The 14,168-nt window shown below is 41.5% G+C and overlaps 1 long non-coding RNA gene across 1 annotated transcript; it reads right to left on the minus strand.

Moving 5' to 3' along the window:
* Nucleotides 1–3,578: 3,578 nt before the first annotated feature.
* Nucleotides 3,579–10,173, minus strand: LOC119507893. Its single transcript, XR_005211359.1, has 2 exons — nucleotides 6,735–10,173; nucleotides 3,579–4,972 (listed from the first exon to the last, which is right to left on the minus strand). It is a non-coding gene; the product is annotated as an uncharacterized LOC119507893 (long non-coding RNA).
* Between the last annotated feature and the right edge of the window lie 3,995 nt (nucleotides 10,174–14,168).

The following is a 14,168-nucleotide window of genomic DNA, read 5'->3' on the forward strand; positions in this document are numbered from 1 at the left end:
ATTTATGTTGTTTAGAAGATTTGGGAAGTTTTCCCCAACAATTTCTTTGAATACTCTTCCTAGACCTTTACCCTTTCCTTCCCCTTCTGGAACACCAGTGAGTCTTATATTCAGCCATTTCATATTATCTATCATATCCCTGAGGTCCATTTCAATTTTTTTGATTTTTTCCCCATTCTTTCTTTTATGCTTTCATTTTCCATTCTGTCATTTTCCAGGTCACTGATTCGTTGTTCAACTTCCTCTAGTCTTGTACTATGAGTATCCAGAATCTTTTTAATTTGGTCAATAGTCTCTTTAATTTCCATAAGATCATCTATTTTTTTATTTAGTCTTGCAACGTCTTCTTTATGCTCTTCTAGGGTCTTCTTGATATCCTTTGTATCCCGTACTATGGTCTCATTGTTCATCTTTAGTTCTTTGAGTAGTTGCTCTAGGTGCTGTGTCTCTTCTGATCTTTTGATTTGGGTGCTTGGGCTTGGGTTATCCATATCGTCTGGTTTTTTCATATGCTTTATAATTTTCTGTTGTTTTTTGGCCTCTTGGCATTTGCTTAACTTGATAGGTTTCTTTTAGGATTTGTAGACCAATTGAAGTCCTTATCTCTAATTTATCAGATCTACAGCTTCGTGGAGTACACTTTCTCTAACTAACCAGCAGGTGGTGTCCATGAGCCACCTGTTCTCCACAAGCCAGTTCTCCCCTGCTTTGCCTTTCTGGTGAGTGGTGGAGTGAGTTTTGTGGGGTCCAATTTGTGAACCAAGCTTGCATGTGTAATTGGTGTTGCCCGCCCTGTATATGGGGCGTGTTTCTGTGTGGTCAGGGAAGGGGGGTGGCTCTAACAGTCAAATCTCCCTGGTGATCCTGGAGTTTTAAAGCTGCTGCAATAGTCTAATACTTCAGTTCAGTCCTGCCACAGTTTGTCTCTGCCACTGACACACAAGTCCTTGGTATTGGCGTATGGCTCCTGAGACTTGCGAGTGGGTCCCTCTTCCAGTCCGTGCACCCCCTGGTCCTCTTTTGAGGGATGATTGTGCTATGTCACAGCCCAGAATCCCAGGGCGGTTCTGGGCTGCTGGGCTGTGTAGGGAGGCTCCCAGTCTGCTGAAATGATGGCTGAATGGGGCTTTGTTAATTCACACTGCTCCACCTTCCCAACTCTGGGACAACCAGCTGAGGGTGCAGGGAAGGCTAATGTCCACGCCCAATTTTGTGGTGTGTGCCTGTTATTTGAAGCACTTCCGTCACACTGGGTTGTCTGGGGCAGCTCTGGGCTATGGGGCTGGCGATGGGCAGGAGTGTTTCCTGTCCACCAGGATGATGGCTGTGAGTGGATACCCCCCTTTTCTTGGGAAGTTGTGGTGTTTAGTGAATTTTCTCAGCCACTGGATTATTGCCTTTTGTCTCAGAGCTCTCTTAGTTCTGCTCTTGTCTTGACCTGCCCAAATTGCAAGTCTTTGAGGCTTTGTGTATTGGGCTTCTTAGAGTAATTGTTTTAGAAAAAGAAAAAAAGATTAAAAAAACAAAAAGGGCCCCCCTCACAGATCTAATGGATCATTGAAATGCTAAGAGACAAAGCAATTAGGGCCATTAAAGAAAGGTCCACAGGGCAGAGAGATCAGCTTTTCTTTGGGATTTGCATATGAGCCTCAGGGCCTGAGCTCTGCCCTTCCCCTTTCTGTGTTCACCAGAACTCCAAAAATCCTCCGCTTTTATTTTGGAGTTTTTCGTGCTGTTTTTTCCTATGCCTGTCTCCTCTCTGCTGGGCTGGCTTCTCTCAGATTCTCTGGTGTCTGGTCTCAGTCTATCTATGGTTGGAGTCTGGATCAGTAGAATGAGTTTCCGATAAGAGCTGCCACTGCAGTTCTCCCTTCTCCTTCCCAGCGCTGACGGCCCCTCCTCCCACGGGACTGAGCCTGGCAGGGAGGGGCACGGTTCCCCTGGCTGCAAAAGCTTACAGATTTCACTGATCTCAGCAGTTCCACGTGTTCATGAGTGTTTTATGAAGTGTGCCCAAAGTCAAATTGCTCTGTGGTGTCCAGTCCACGCAGTTCCTGGCTTTCTACCCACTTTCCTGGAGGAGTAACTAAAACATACAGCTCACCAGTTCGCCATCTTGCCCCGCCTCCCAGATTTTGAACAGAATCACAAGGCAGTTTTAAGGTCTCTTGGTGTCAATAAAGAGATGCTTTCTCGCACAAAGCATGTAACATTCTGCTGCTGCTTTCAGGAGATCTTGGGATCCTTTGTCTTGGAACGCTGACTCGCTTCACGTCCATTATATGTATTTTATACCTTATTTAAAAAAATTTGCTTAAGGAGAAAAAATGGAAACAAGCCAAATGCTCAACAATAGGGCACACACAAACATTATCTGACATTCACCTCATAGAATTATCATGTAGTCATTAAAATGATGTCCATGCCTTAAGGATCACACCCCCTTTATCTAGTGTATGGATGAGTAGAAAAATGGGGATAAAAACTAAAGGACAAATGGGATGGGATGGGGGGGACGATTTGGGTGTTCTTTTTTCACTTTTATTTTTTATTCTTGTTCTGGTTCTTTCTGATGTAAGGAAAATGTTCAGAGATGGATTGTGGTGATAACTATGTTATCATACTGTGGACAGTTGATTATATACCATGGATGATTGTATGGTGTGTGAATGTATCTCAATAAAACTGAATTTAATAAAAAAAAAAATTTACAAAACTAGGTAAAATGAAAAAAAAAAATGATGTCCATGGTATATAATGATGTGAAACAACACAGGATGATGACAATAAGAGCTACTATTTCTCTAGCATGGAATGTGAAAGGGTTTGACACACATTAATTCGTTCCTTCAATGCTCATAGAACTTTCATGTCCATTTTGCAGATTTGGAAACAGGCTCAGAGAGATTTTTTAAAGTTGCCTAATATTAAGCCAGGTTGCATAATCTATATGATGAGTAGTACAGAATACATTTTTATAGGAAGAGAGGTGTTCATTTTTATATGCGTATCATGGTCTCTTTTTCTATTACCTGGGGAACATTCACTTACTATAATATATTTTGCTTCTGTAGGATATAAACACACACATCTTTTTACAATGGGCCTGTATTATGTCTATAAAACAATAAAAATTTTAAAACAAAAGAAAAAAACAACCAAAAATATTTGCTTTAAAAATCATTATCTTCTTTATTAAAAATACAGATTTTTAAATATGCCCACTGAAAAGACATAAGAGCAAAGACAACCCAATAGCAAAGGAAACCCCTAGCATTCCCTGGCTTCTAAATACCATTTCCCAATCAGAAATGATTGACTCCAGATCTGGGGCAGGAAATCTGTAAGATGATCCTGGAAAAACTTTATTGAACCAGAAAACAAGGAAATTATCAAAGACTACTAAGGTCCTATCAAAAGAATACAGGAGCCAACTTGAATGGGATCCCACTGGCCAAAGATTAAATCATTTGAGCATCAAAAAACAATAATGGCTGTTATGAACTGACTCACAGTAAATAAAAGTCCAGGAGTTTATAGCAATACTCAAAAACAAAGAAAAAAATAGGAGAAGGGAGGGAAGGAGAAAAATTTTTATTGATCACTGTAACAATGAGAAGCAAAAAAAATTTGTATACATACATATATACACATATGTACATATAGGTTTAATATATATGTTTATACATTAGAGGATTTGTTACAGAGATTTGACCTTTGTGGAGCTGGTTAAGCAGACTCTAAGGCTATTGCTTTCACAACTGATGTTACAGCTTGAAGTCCACAGAGCAGACATTCAAAAAGTTTTGTAAAGTACAGAAGAGCAAGGGCAAGCTGGGATTTTCTAATGCAAGCTGAACTCATGAGGATGGGCTGAAATCCATGTCAGCTTATGGTCACTAAGCTGGCACTGTAACAAAGTCATTGAAAGGCCATGCCACCATTCTATTAAGCCAGCTGCTTTAGAGGAACATGGTAAAACCAGTGAAGTCCATGAACATATACCCATTGCTGTTCCTCATCTGCTGTGAAATGACTTCTTGGTCAAAAGCAAAGATGTATGGTCTATAGTGGTAGATGAAGCACTCTGTAGTCCACAGATGATAGTTATGCAGAAGAATTGTAGTAGAGGGAAGCAAATCCATATTCAGAAGTAGTGCTTATTCCAGTAAGAACAAAACACTGCCCCTCCCATGATGGAAGCAGTCCAGTGTAACAAGTCTACCGCCAGGTAGCTGGCTGATATCCCTGGGGAGAGATACCACACTGGGGACTCAGTGTTGGTCTCTATTGTTGGCAGATTGGGTTCTCAGCAGTGGCTGTAGTCAGATTGGCCTTGGTGAGTGGAAGTCCATGTTGCGAGAACAGAACATAACCTCCATTCCTGCTGCCACGGATGCTTTGTTCATGAGCCCATTGGGCAATGATAGGAGTGGTTGAGGAAAGAGGCTGACTGATGTCCACAGAATGGTAGGACAATGAAGGTTTATTGCCAACCTTGCCAGCTGAAAACCAGCTTCTTCTGATGGTCTTTACCAACAGATACAGGGAAAGAGAACATTTGTCAGAGCAACAGCTGCCTACCACGTGCCTGGAAATGTGCTGATTTGTTCCAATAATGAAACCACATCTGGATTCACCACCATTATTTAAAATTAATTAGGATAATCTATTGTCATTCTCCAAGATCCATTTGATTTCTGCCTGAGTCAAGTAGATACTTGAATGGAGATGTGGTAGGAATCATCACTGCAGCATCTTTCAAGTCCTTGATTGTGACAACAGTCTCAGCATTCATTACCTCCAGGAATGAGGTATTGCTTTCGGCTTACCATTTTCATAGGTAGAAGCAGTCCTACTGGCTTCCAGTTGGCCTTTCCAACCACTACAGTCTTCACTCCATGAACCAGGGAACCAATGTGGGAATTCTGCCAGTTCCTGAGTATGTCTATCCCAATTTTGCATTCTTGGACTGGGGAATGAACCACAGGGTGGGTTGGGGACCCATCCTGAAATGGGCTTGAGCTAAAACTCCATTGACGACCTGACTTTTGTCAGCCCCTACTGACTGGTGGATCACATAACATTTTTGGGTCTCTAGGAATCAGAGCCAGTATCCAATAACAACCCCCCTTCTCACCCCAAAGTATTATATTTGTTTTCTCAAGGCAGTCACTGTGGTAAATAGCAGAAGATCCATTTAAGGAAGACCAAGAGGAAAAGTAACAAGGTTTTTGGCAGTATTCAGGGTCTTTCATCAAGGGGATTCAGCCTCTACTTCATTTAAGGGGTTCTGGGTCTGTAAACTGGTTCAATCTGGGAACTGTTTGAGGGGCTGTGACTGTTTTGGTTATAAAAGTAAGAAGCTCTCCAGACCTAGAACTTTCCTGTTTATCTAGATCCAGTAAGACTCTAGTAGGCTGCCCATCTACTTCAGCTCTAGGGACATCAGGATCAGCTAGCTAATGGCATAGGTCTCCTCGAGTCAGACCACTCTGATCACAGCTTTGGTTCAGCTGTCTATTACGGTAACGATGCCCACCTTGTCTTTGGTGATTACGTGCTGCTGCTTGCCCCCTGCCACCCTGGAATCCCATCATCCCCAATGAATTTAAAGCCCCCAGTTCAATGGCAGCAGTTCCCACTGTGAGTCCTGGCCCACAGAAAAGTGCGATCACAGAGCTCTTCAAGGATGCGGGGGTTGCCCTCACGAATTTATTTCTCAGGGTCCTGGTGAAAGGTGCATCCTCTGGACTTTCCCAGGATCTTGCCTCGTAAATCCACTCTAGCATTCCAATCTCTCTAAGCCTTTGGATGCCTTCCTCTACAGTATACCAAGGACATTCTGTCATTTCAACTTCACTTAGTGTAGGCCACCTCCGGGTCCATGTTTCAGTCAACCAACCAAGCAAACTGTTAGAGCCATTTGCAGCCCCTTGAGCTAACACATTGAACCTGCAATCTCTGCTTAATGAGCCCATACAAATAAATTCAGCCTGATACAACTTTATATTCCTTCCACCCTGCTCCCACACCCTTAAAATCCACTCCCACACCCGTTCCCCAGATTTCTGTTGATATAAATTGGCTAAATCATGCAATTTCTTTGGGGTGTATTGCAATTTCTTTGGGGTGTATGGCACCTCCACATGAGTCATACCTTGTGTAGCACCTTTAGGGGCCTCAGGGACCTTGAGTCTAGAGGTCTCAGCCCTGTGGCTACAGACGATAAGAGTTTTTCTTAAAACAGTCAGATTAGCTTTCAGATGCTCTAGGTGGGCCTCGAGCTGGAAATTTAAAGCCCACAGCTCAGAAATTTCTTTCTCTGTCTTTTCCAGCACACTTAGAAGTGACCAGCCAAATCCATTATACTCATTTTTACTAACATGTTCTATGGCAGCACATACTTGGTCACTTAGAGCCTTGCTTTCTACAGGTACTTGATTATGTGAATCTAAGGCTAATAATTTGAGTAATTGTTTGGCCACCCCAGGCCTGGGACTACCGGTGTCCCCTTTACTACTGCAAGCAAAGCCTTTAGTGCCTTGAGATCTGATCAGACCAGAGAACCAATTCCAGAAAACCCAGAACCAGTTTAGAAAACTCATCTTTAAGATTCTGTTCCTCTGGAACACTTTCAGTACCAAATTCTATGTCACGGTTCAGTCAGATAGAACCACCAGGAGGTATCTATGTATTTGTTTCAAGGATTTGTTATAGGAATTTGATCTTACGCTAAGCAGACTCCGCACGGCTGTTGTCTTCACATCTGATGCTGGAGCTTGAAGTTCGCAGGGTAGGTGGTCTTCAAGGGAAGATGGCTATAAAGTGGAGGAGAGCAGGGACAAGCTGCAACCCACAAGCTTGAACTGGAATCTGCGACGATGTAGTAAAACCACGGCAATTCTCACTGATCTGACCTTGATTGAGAATGTCTGCAGGAGAAGCTGGTGGCCTTCACCATGGAGCTAAATACCCATTTGGCCCAGAAGTTGGACAGCTGAAGAATACAGGCGCTGACAGTTGCAGGCCCAGCTGTTCCCTCACAGCAAGGAGGTGAGCCGGCAGATAAACGATAATTAATATGCATGAGCTACAGTGTCTGCTGCTTAAATCCTACCCTCCAAGTCTCCCACCCTAACTGGATTATGGCCCACCCTAACTGGAAACTTACAGGGAAGGGAATTCTGGGAAATGTAGCCCAGCCTAGCCAAGGTGATGCATTATAAGGCCATCACAATCACCTTCTGGAAATTGATACAAAGGAAAAGAATCAACCATTTATCCTGCCCTTCCAGTAAAACCTGTATTTCAGGGTAACCAGATAATTAATGAGGGAATGTTCTCCCTTAAATAAATGAATAAGCATTGTTAGAAATTGAAAATCACTATTTTGCTGCCTCTAATAATGCATTCAGGCACTGATCATCAATGAATGAAAGGTTGATGGAGAAAGGTTCAAGGCCAACACTTGAACCCACCTGACGATCTTAATATCATTAAGAGTGGAACAACTAGATATATGTGCTTCATGATGTGAAGCAATAGGAAATTCACAGTGACCTAAGAAGGATTCATGGAAAAAAATAAAAATAAAAATAACCTGAATCTAGATGTAATTACCAGTTTACAGAAAATACAATGAATAAAGGAACATGTCTAAAAATACAACAAGAATCCAATCACCAGGAGAGTAGAATCCAATCAGTCAAATTCAGAATGTGGATAATTCTGCAGGACAAATGACCTGGTTTTTTAAAAAAATAAATAAATGGCATTAAAAAAAGGTGGAGGTGGGGGTAGAAAGGGGAATTCCAATAGATTAAAGGAGACATGAGAACAAAATGGAGGGCATGGGCTTCTTTGGATCCGGATTCAAGACAACCAAATATAAATAGATATTTTTGAGACAATCTGGAAAATTCGAACACAGATTGGGTATTAGGCAATATTGGGGAATTACTGCTTAATTTTGTTGCTAGGCCTTTTTTTAAAAAGAAAGTCTATCTGTTAGATATACATACTGAAATATTTAAGGGTATAATGTTTTAATGTATGATATTTGGAAAAAAAATTGTGAGATGGGCTAGGTATGTAAAACAAGATCAATAAAATTGTTGATAGCAATTGAGGCTGGATGATGAGTTGATGGTGGGATAATTACATTATTCTTTTTGCTTAGGAGTAAGCTTTAAAAGTTCCATAAAACATTAAAATAGTATTAAATTAAATTAACACTATTTAATGAATTTGATTACTTGTAAAGCCTCTGAGCCTGATGTCTGCTCCCCTGTGGTTAAAAAAGGAAAGATTAGCAAGTGCTAGAAAGGTGTTAACTAGCACCAAATTAAGACTTTCTCCTCAATGTGATTAGAAGGCTTGGAAAATAATTTTAAAGAAAATAATTTACTCAACCTGCTGACTCAGTGTTATTTCATGCTAAAATAATTTTCAGAACAAAAAGTGATATGCATCCCACCTGGAGGAACCCTGGTATTGTAAAATGAGCCTAGGATTGGGAGGCAAGACATATGGACTGATTTCCATTGACGGGAAATAATTCGTGACAAATGCTTAGTCTAATTCTTGCTTAGATGTAGTCTAATGGTAGGTTCCTCTTGGTTTCCTCATCTTTAAAATGGGAAAAGTCAATCTAAAAGATCTCTAAGATCCCTCCACCTGACTCAAGCTGTAATTCAGTAAGTGATCAATAGTGTTTAACAATACATTCAGCCATCCAACAGTTATTTATTGGATACCTACTCTCTTCAATGCCTGGGGGTGGGGTTCAGCTGGACATAGCCTCAGCCTGCAGAGACCCTGCAGTCTGACTGTAACCTGCTATTTCCAAGAGAATGTGTTAGCTACTCTGAAAAATAGGCACTGGTCTGGTGGTACATTTTGGAAGGAGGCAGTTTTCTCCTCAGGCCTTCTGCTTACTCTAATGTCCTGACTCTTTCTTCCCAGGCCATCTGCATTTCAGCACAGCCGGGAGGACAGCTGTTGCATTTCTGTGACCAGAGGCTTCCAGGCGCACTAAATGACCAGGCTGTGCCACCTTATCCCCGAAGCAGGAGGTGGAGTCACTCCACCCACACACAATTACTAAGGGTGGGGGGTGGGAGGATCCTCAAGTGGAAAACCAAAGTGCTGTTACCAGAGAAAGGATTAAAGGATGTGGAAGGATAGAATGCACCAGTGCACTCCCTTTCTTATCTCACTCCCAATCCTAGAATAAACATAACAAATTTTCTCATTTCCTCTGAGGAGAGACAGTGTTCAAAATTTCAATTTTACTTTTTAACTCACCCCATCAATGGGAATCAGTCCAAAGACCAAACTGTTTCAACCTCTCTTTGTCTCAGGGTTTTGTTCTCTGTAGAATGGGGATGACAGCAGCTGAGAAGAGTCAGGGAAATAATTCATGACAAATGCTTAGCACCATGCCTGCCTTATGTTAAAAAAAAGGCTTAATAAATGGGATCGGTTTCACCACTGCTTGTCCATTCAGTTCGGTTCACCAGACCCAGAAAGCAACTTCCTGGCTTGCCCAGGCTTCCCTGAGTGTGACCCCTTTTTCCAGGGCCTTCTCCTTGATTTTCAGTGACCCCTGCCTCTACCCTCCTCATAGGAACTGACAAACCTAACCTTGGCCCGGGACACTCAGCATCAGGCCTCAGAGTCATCCTTTGGGCTGAATGATCCAAGCAGCTTTGCTAGAAACTCCCAAGAAACCAATCAGAATCTTTTTCCTGGGTGTTCTTTGGAATACTAATGACCATAAAAAAATATAGCCCAGATGCTGGGATGGATCCGGTCTGTGGTTTTTCCTGAAGACTTTCCCAAATTCCCTTGAAAGACATACCCAGCCTTCTCTCCCATAATCCTAACCCCAGGACAGCCTTATCTACCTTGTGTCAACCTGCCCTAAATTTTCCAGCTTCATCTCCAGAACAGATTATTTTACCCTTTGTCCTAACAAGGCACCCTTTAGGACCTCCCTAACGATCCTAAACCCTTTAAAATTCAACACTCAGTGGTTTCTCATCTCTCACCTAGTCAAGGCCAGGACCCCTAGCTCAGCCTTCAGGACCCTCCACATCTGCCCCTCTCCCACCATGATCCTGCACACAACCTATTCTCGGTACATACTTTAGTGATTATTCCTTGTAAGGGCACTTACCCACCTTCTTGCTTTTTTCCAAATTCAACAAACAAATACTTTTTGGGGTTTAGGCAATTCCTCTCTCCTCTGTAGAATCTGAAAGAAATTCCATATGCCTTCAGGGTCAGGCAGATATTAAGATATGGTGAAACAGTCCAGTTTAATACAAGAGGTGGGGCAGAGCCTGAAATAAGAGAGAATATGCTCTGCCTAAAGACATTCAAATTCAAAATGTTTAAAAACAAAGTGATATGACATAATAGAATTTAAGGCGGAAAAATTACTGGAAATAAAGAGGGCTAATTAATCATAAAGGAACAATTCACTCAGGTGATACAATGATCTTAAATTTTTGTGCCTCTAATAACATAGCCTCAAAATATATAAGGCAAATTTGATAGAATTACAAGAATAAAAAGACAAATTCTAAGTTCTGATGGGAGATTTTAATTTATCTGTCAATATTTGATAGAAAAAGGAGACAGAAAGTTGGCAAATATATTAAAGATTTGTACAACATGGGAAAAAAAAAAGTGATAGCCAGATAAACTGTATCTGCTGGCCTGGGACTTTCCACAGGTCATTGCTTTCACACTTTAGTGCAACCCCCATTCCAAACGGACTCATATGCAGTATGCCTTTATAAAAATAGACAAAAGTAGTTTTATTGTTATAAATTTATTTTATGATTTTAAATATATTATAAGTTATAAAATCAGTTAATGAGAAGAATAAGTATTGGTGATCACAAACACTTGAAGTCAGGGTTTAGGTGACAATTACAGTCTTAAGTCAGCCTCAGCAGCCAACTTATTGCACAATAATGTTTTCTTTATTGTATGACATTGAGAAAAATACCAATTTCCAGATTATAGTTGTAAATAGCAACAGATTTTTAAATAGGTCCCCTTGACTCGTGGGATACTTTGCAATTAAACAGAGAACAAAGGAAAAACTTTATTCCAAAGTCTGCACAAAAATAAGTTAACTTGATAGCACAAAGGTGGCAGAGACTGCAGCTGACCTCAAATATTTTATATACTTTTCTTTCTCGGGAATAGAAACCCCGATTGTTAACTGGCCACATAACAACCAGAACTTTTTTTTAAATGCATTTTCCAGTCTACTTAGCAGTCAAGCAGCCATATAACTAAGTTCAGCCCAAAAGAACATAAGCAGAAGTGTTATATGCAACTTCTGGGAAATGTTCAGCTAACTAGAATGCAGTTGGGATGGCTGAGTTTGAGTAGCCATTTTGGAGCATGCATATGGCAGAAGACCAGAAAGAATCTAGGTCTCTTATGATCATGGATCCACAATCCCAGCCCTCAATAACTTACCCCAAATTTTATTTATGTGATTTCAAAACAAAGGCCTATATTGTTCAAGACATTGTTGGTTTTGGTTTTCTGTCACTTACATTTGAAACTAATCCCAAAGCTAAACTGATGAATGAATTAACATTTGGGGTGTAATATTTACAAGTGTGTCTGTTGTTCCTATTTTAAGATTTTCAAGCAAACCTAATGTCTAAAATAGTGGTTCTCAAACGTTTGGTCCTCAGGACCCCTTTATATTCTCAAAAACTATTATGAACCCAAAAGTACTTTTATTTAGGTGGGTTACATCTGTCAATATTTACGGTATTAGAAAGTCAACTAAGACATTTTAAAACACAAGAATACATAAGCACACAGCCCATTAAAACAGAGCAATGACTACTCATCACGTAGCTACATGCCATACAGCTTCTGGAAAACTCCACCATACACACGTGAAAGAATGAGAGTAAAAAAGGCAAAGAACATCTTAGTATTTATCACGAAAATTGTTTTGATGTTACAGACTCTGAAAGGGACCCTGGGATCCCCAGACCACACTTTGAGAACTAAAACATGACATTTTAATCAAATATTTAGGGAAGCTCTGATGCACTTACAGGAATTTAAAAATTCTCTCAACATGATGATGCCTAAGATTCTGTGGTAGATATTTGTGTATGGTTTTGTTGGGTTTGGTTTGGGGCATCAGCATCCATTTCTCCTTCATTGGGAAACATGCCTTGATTTCCAGCCTCTGTTAGCCCTTACGCCTGGGGCTCCATCACCAGCTTAGAAACAGCATGTGACTAGGGCTAAGCCCTCCCGTTTCCCATGGCCACAGGGACCCCTTCAGGGACGGGCATGAGAAGGAATGTAAGACTGCCAGGGGAATCCTTTTCCCTGCTGGGCTTGAGTAGGAGTAGGTGGAAGATCCAGAGTAGCCGCATCCTTCTGAGATGACTAGGGGAGGCCTGCATGAGCACGAAACCAACAGGGAAGAGAGCAGAGTGGAGAGAGAGAGAGAGAGAGAGAAAGAAGCCGGTCCTGGGACATTGGTCTGATCCCTAAACCAGCCTGGGGCAGACACTGCCATTGGCCTGTCCAACATCCTCTCCTCTTCCACCTTATCAACAGAGCCTCATTTTGCACAGAGAGCTCTGTGTCTAGCTCAAATACTCAGCTTCCTAGACTCTCCTGCGTTCAAGGGAGGCCATGTGACCTGTGCTGGCCAAAGACTTATAAGCAGAAGTCAGTGTGTGGGCTGCTGGGGAAGCTTGTGAGATGAGGGGGACTCTTTGCTTTATCCCTGTTCTCCCTGCCTGGGTAGCAGACACAAAACTAGGAGTGGAACAGTAGGAGAATGGAAACCACAAGGAAAGGCTGACAGAAGGAGCTGCAGCACTGATAGAAAGCCAGCCTCCAGGTTTCCTGCAAAGTGGGGAAAAGCCACTGGAATAAGTTTCTGTGACACACAGCGGAATGCACTCTCAAATTGTTGTTTAGCCCTGCTCCTGGATCTTATGTTTACATGAGCTCATAAATCCCATTTTTGCTTTCTCTGATATGGGTTGGTTTTTCTGTCACTCCACAGAAGAAATCCTATTTCTGACTTTGAGGAGAGCCAGTGTTTACTTCAGCACCATTTCCAGTAGCTGTCTAGCCCCTTCCTCACATCTACGAGACAAGGTGAGCCACGATCACACCTTTAAGAGAAGGGTACCTTATGTATGGCAGAAGAGTATCACCCTGTGGCCTAAGAGGAACGTTGAAGCCGAAGGTAGAGAGAGGAGGAAAGCCCTGGGCGTAGGGGAAAGAGGAGCCTTAAGGGGAGCAGAAAGTTTGTTCTGGCTTCAGACAGGAGCTGAAGCAGTGTCTGGCTGTCTGGGTCACAAAAATAATTTCATGACTCTAAAGCCAAGCTATGTAGGGGTGGCTCCCTCCAATTTATAGAACACTGTTGTAGGCCTTTGTTCTTCTGAGGCATGTGAAGAACTGCATTCTTTTGAGAGCAGAGTCTCTTTAGGACTTTTCCTCTTCCTGGAGAGGGTCAAGAAAGAGGTGGGGGAGGCATAAGAATGAACCTGAGTGGACCGGCACTTTGGAGCCTGTTAAGATCTGAATTTAAGTCCTGAGTCTGCACCTACTTGCTGAAGAACTTGAGTAATGTATTTAATTACTCTGAGACTCAGTTTCTTCAGCTGTAAAATGGGGGTGCAAATAGTTATCTCATGGGGCTGTTGCAAAGATCAGATGAGCTATTAAAATTTAACAGGATAATGGGTACAGAGTTTCTGTTTGGGATGACGGAAAAGTTTTGGTAAGTGATGGTGGTGATGGTTGCACAACATTGTGAATGTAATAAATACCATTGAATTGTAAACTTGAAAGTGGTTAAAATGGGAAATGTTATGTTGTGTGTATATATATATACCACAATAAGGATTTTTAAAAGGAAGGAAAAAAAAAACAGAGGAAGAAGAAAAAAGATGTAACCATCGGGGGAATTGGGTTAAGGGTACATGGGACTTCTCTGTACTATAGTTTCAACTTCTTAATTAAAAAATCAAACTTTTTTAAAAGTGAAAAAAAAAATAGCAGGAAGGAGGAAAAAGGCAAAAATCCACACGTCTTGAGTGAAAGGTTTTGTGGAGTTTCCTAACAGTTGAGAGATAGGAGTGATG

This window comes from Choloepus didactylus, chromosome 13, assembly GCF_015220235.1.
Source record: "Choloepus didactylus isolate mChoDid1 chromosome 13, mChoDid1.pri, whole genome shotgun sequence".
Classification (NCBI taxonomy): Eukaryota; Metazoa; Chordata; class Mammalia; order Pilosa; family Megalonychidae; genus Choloepus; species Choloepus didactylus.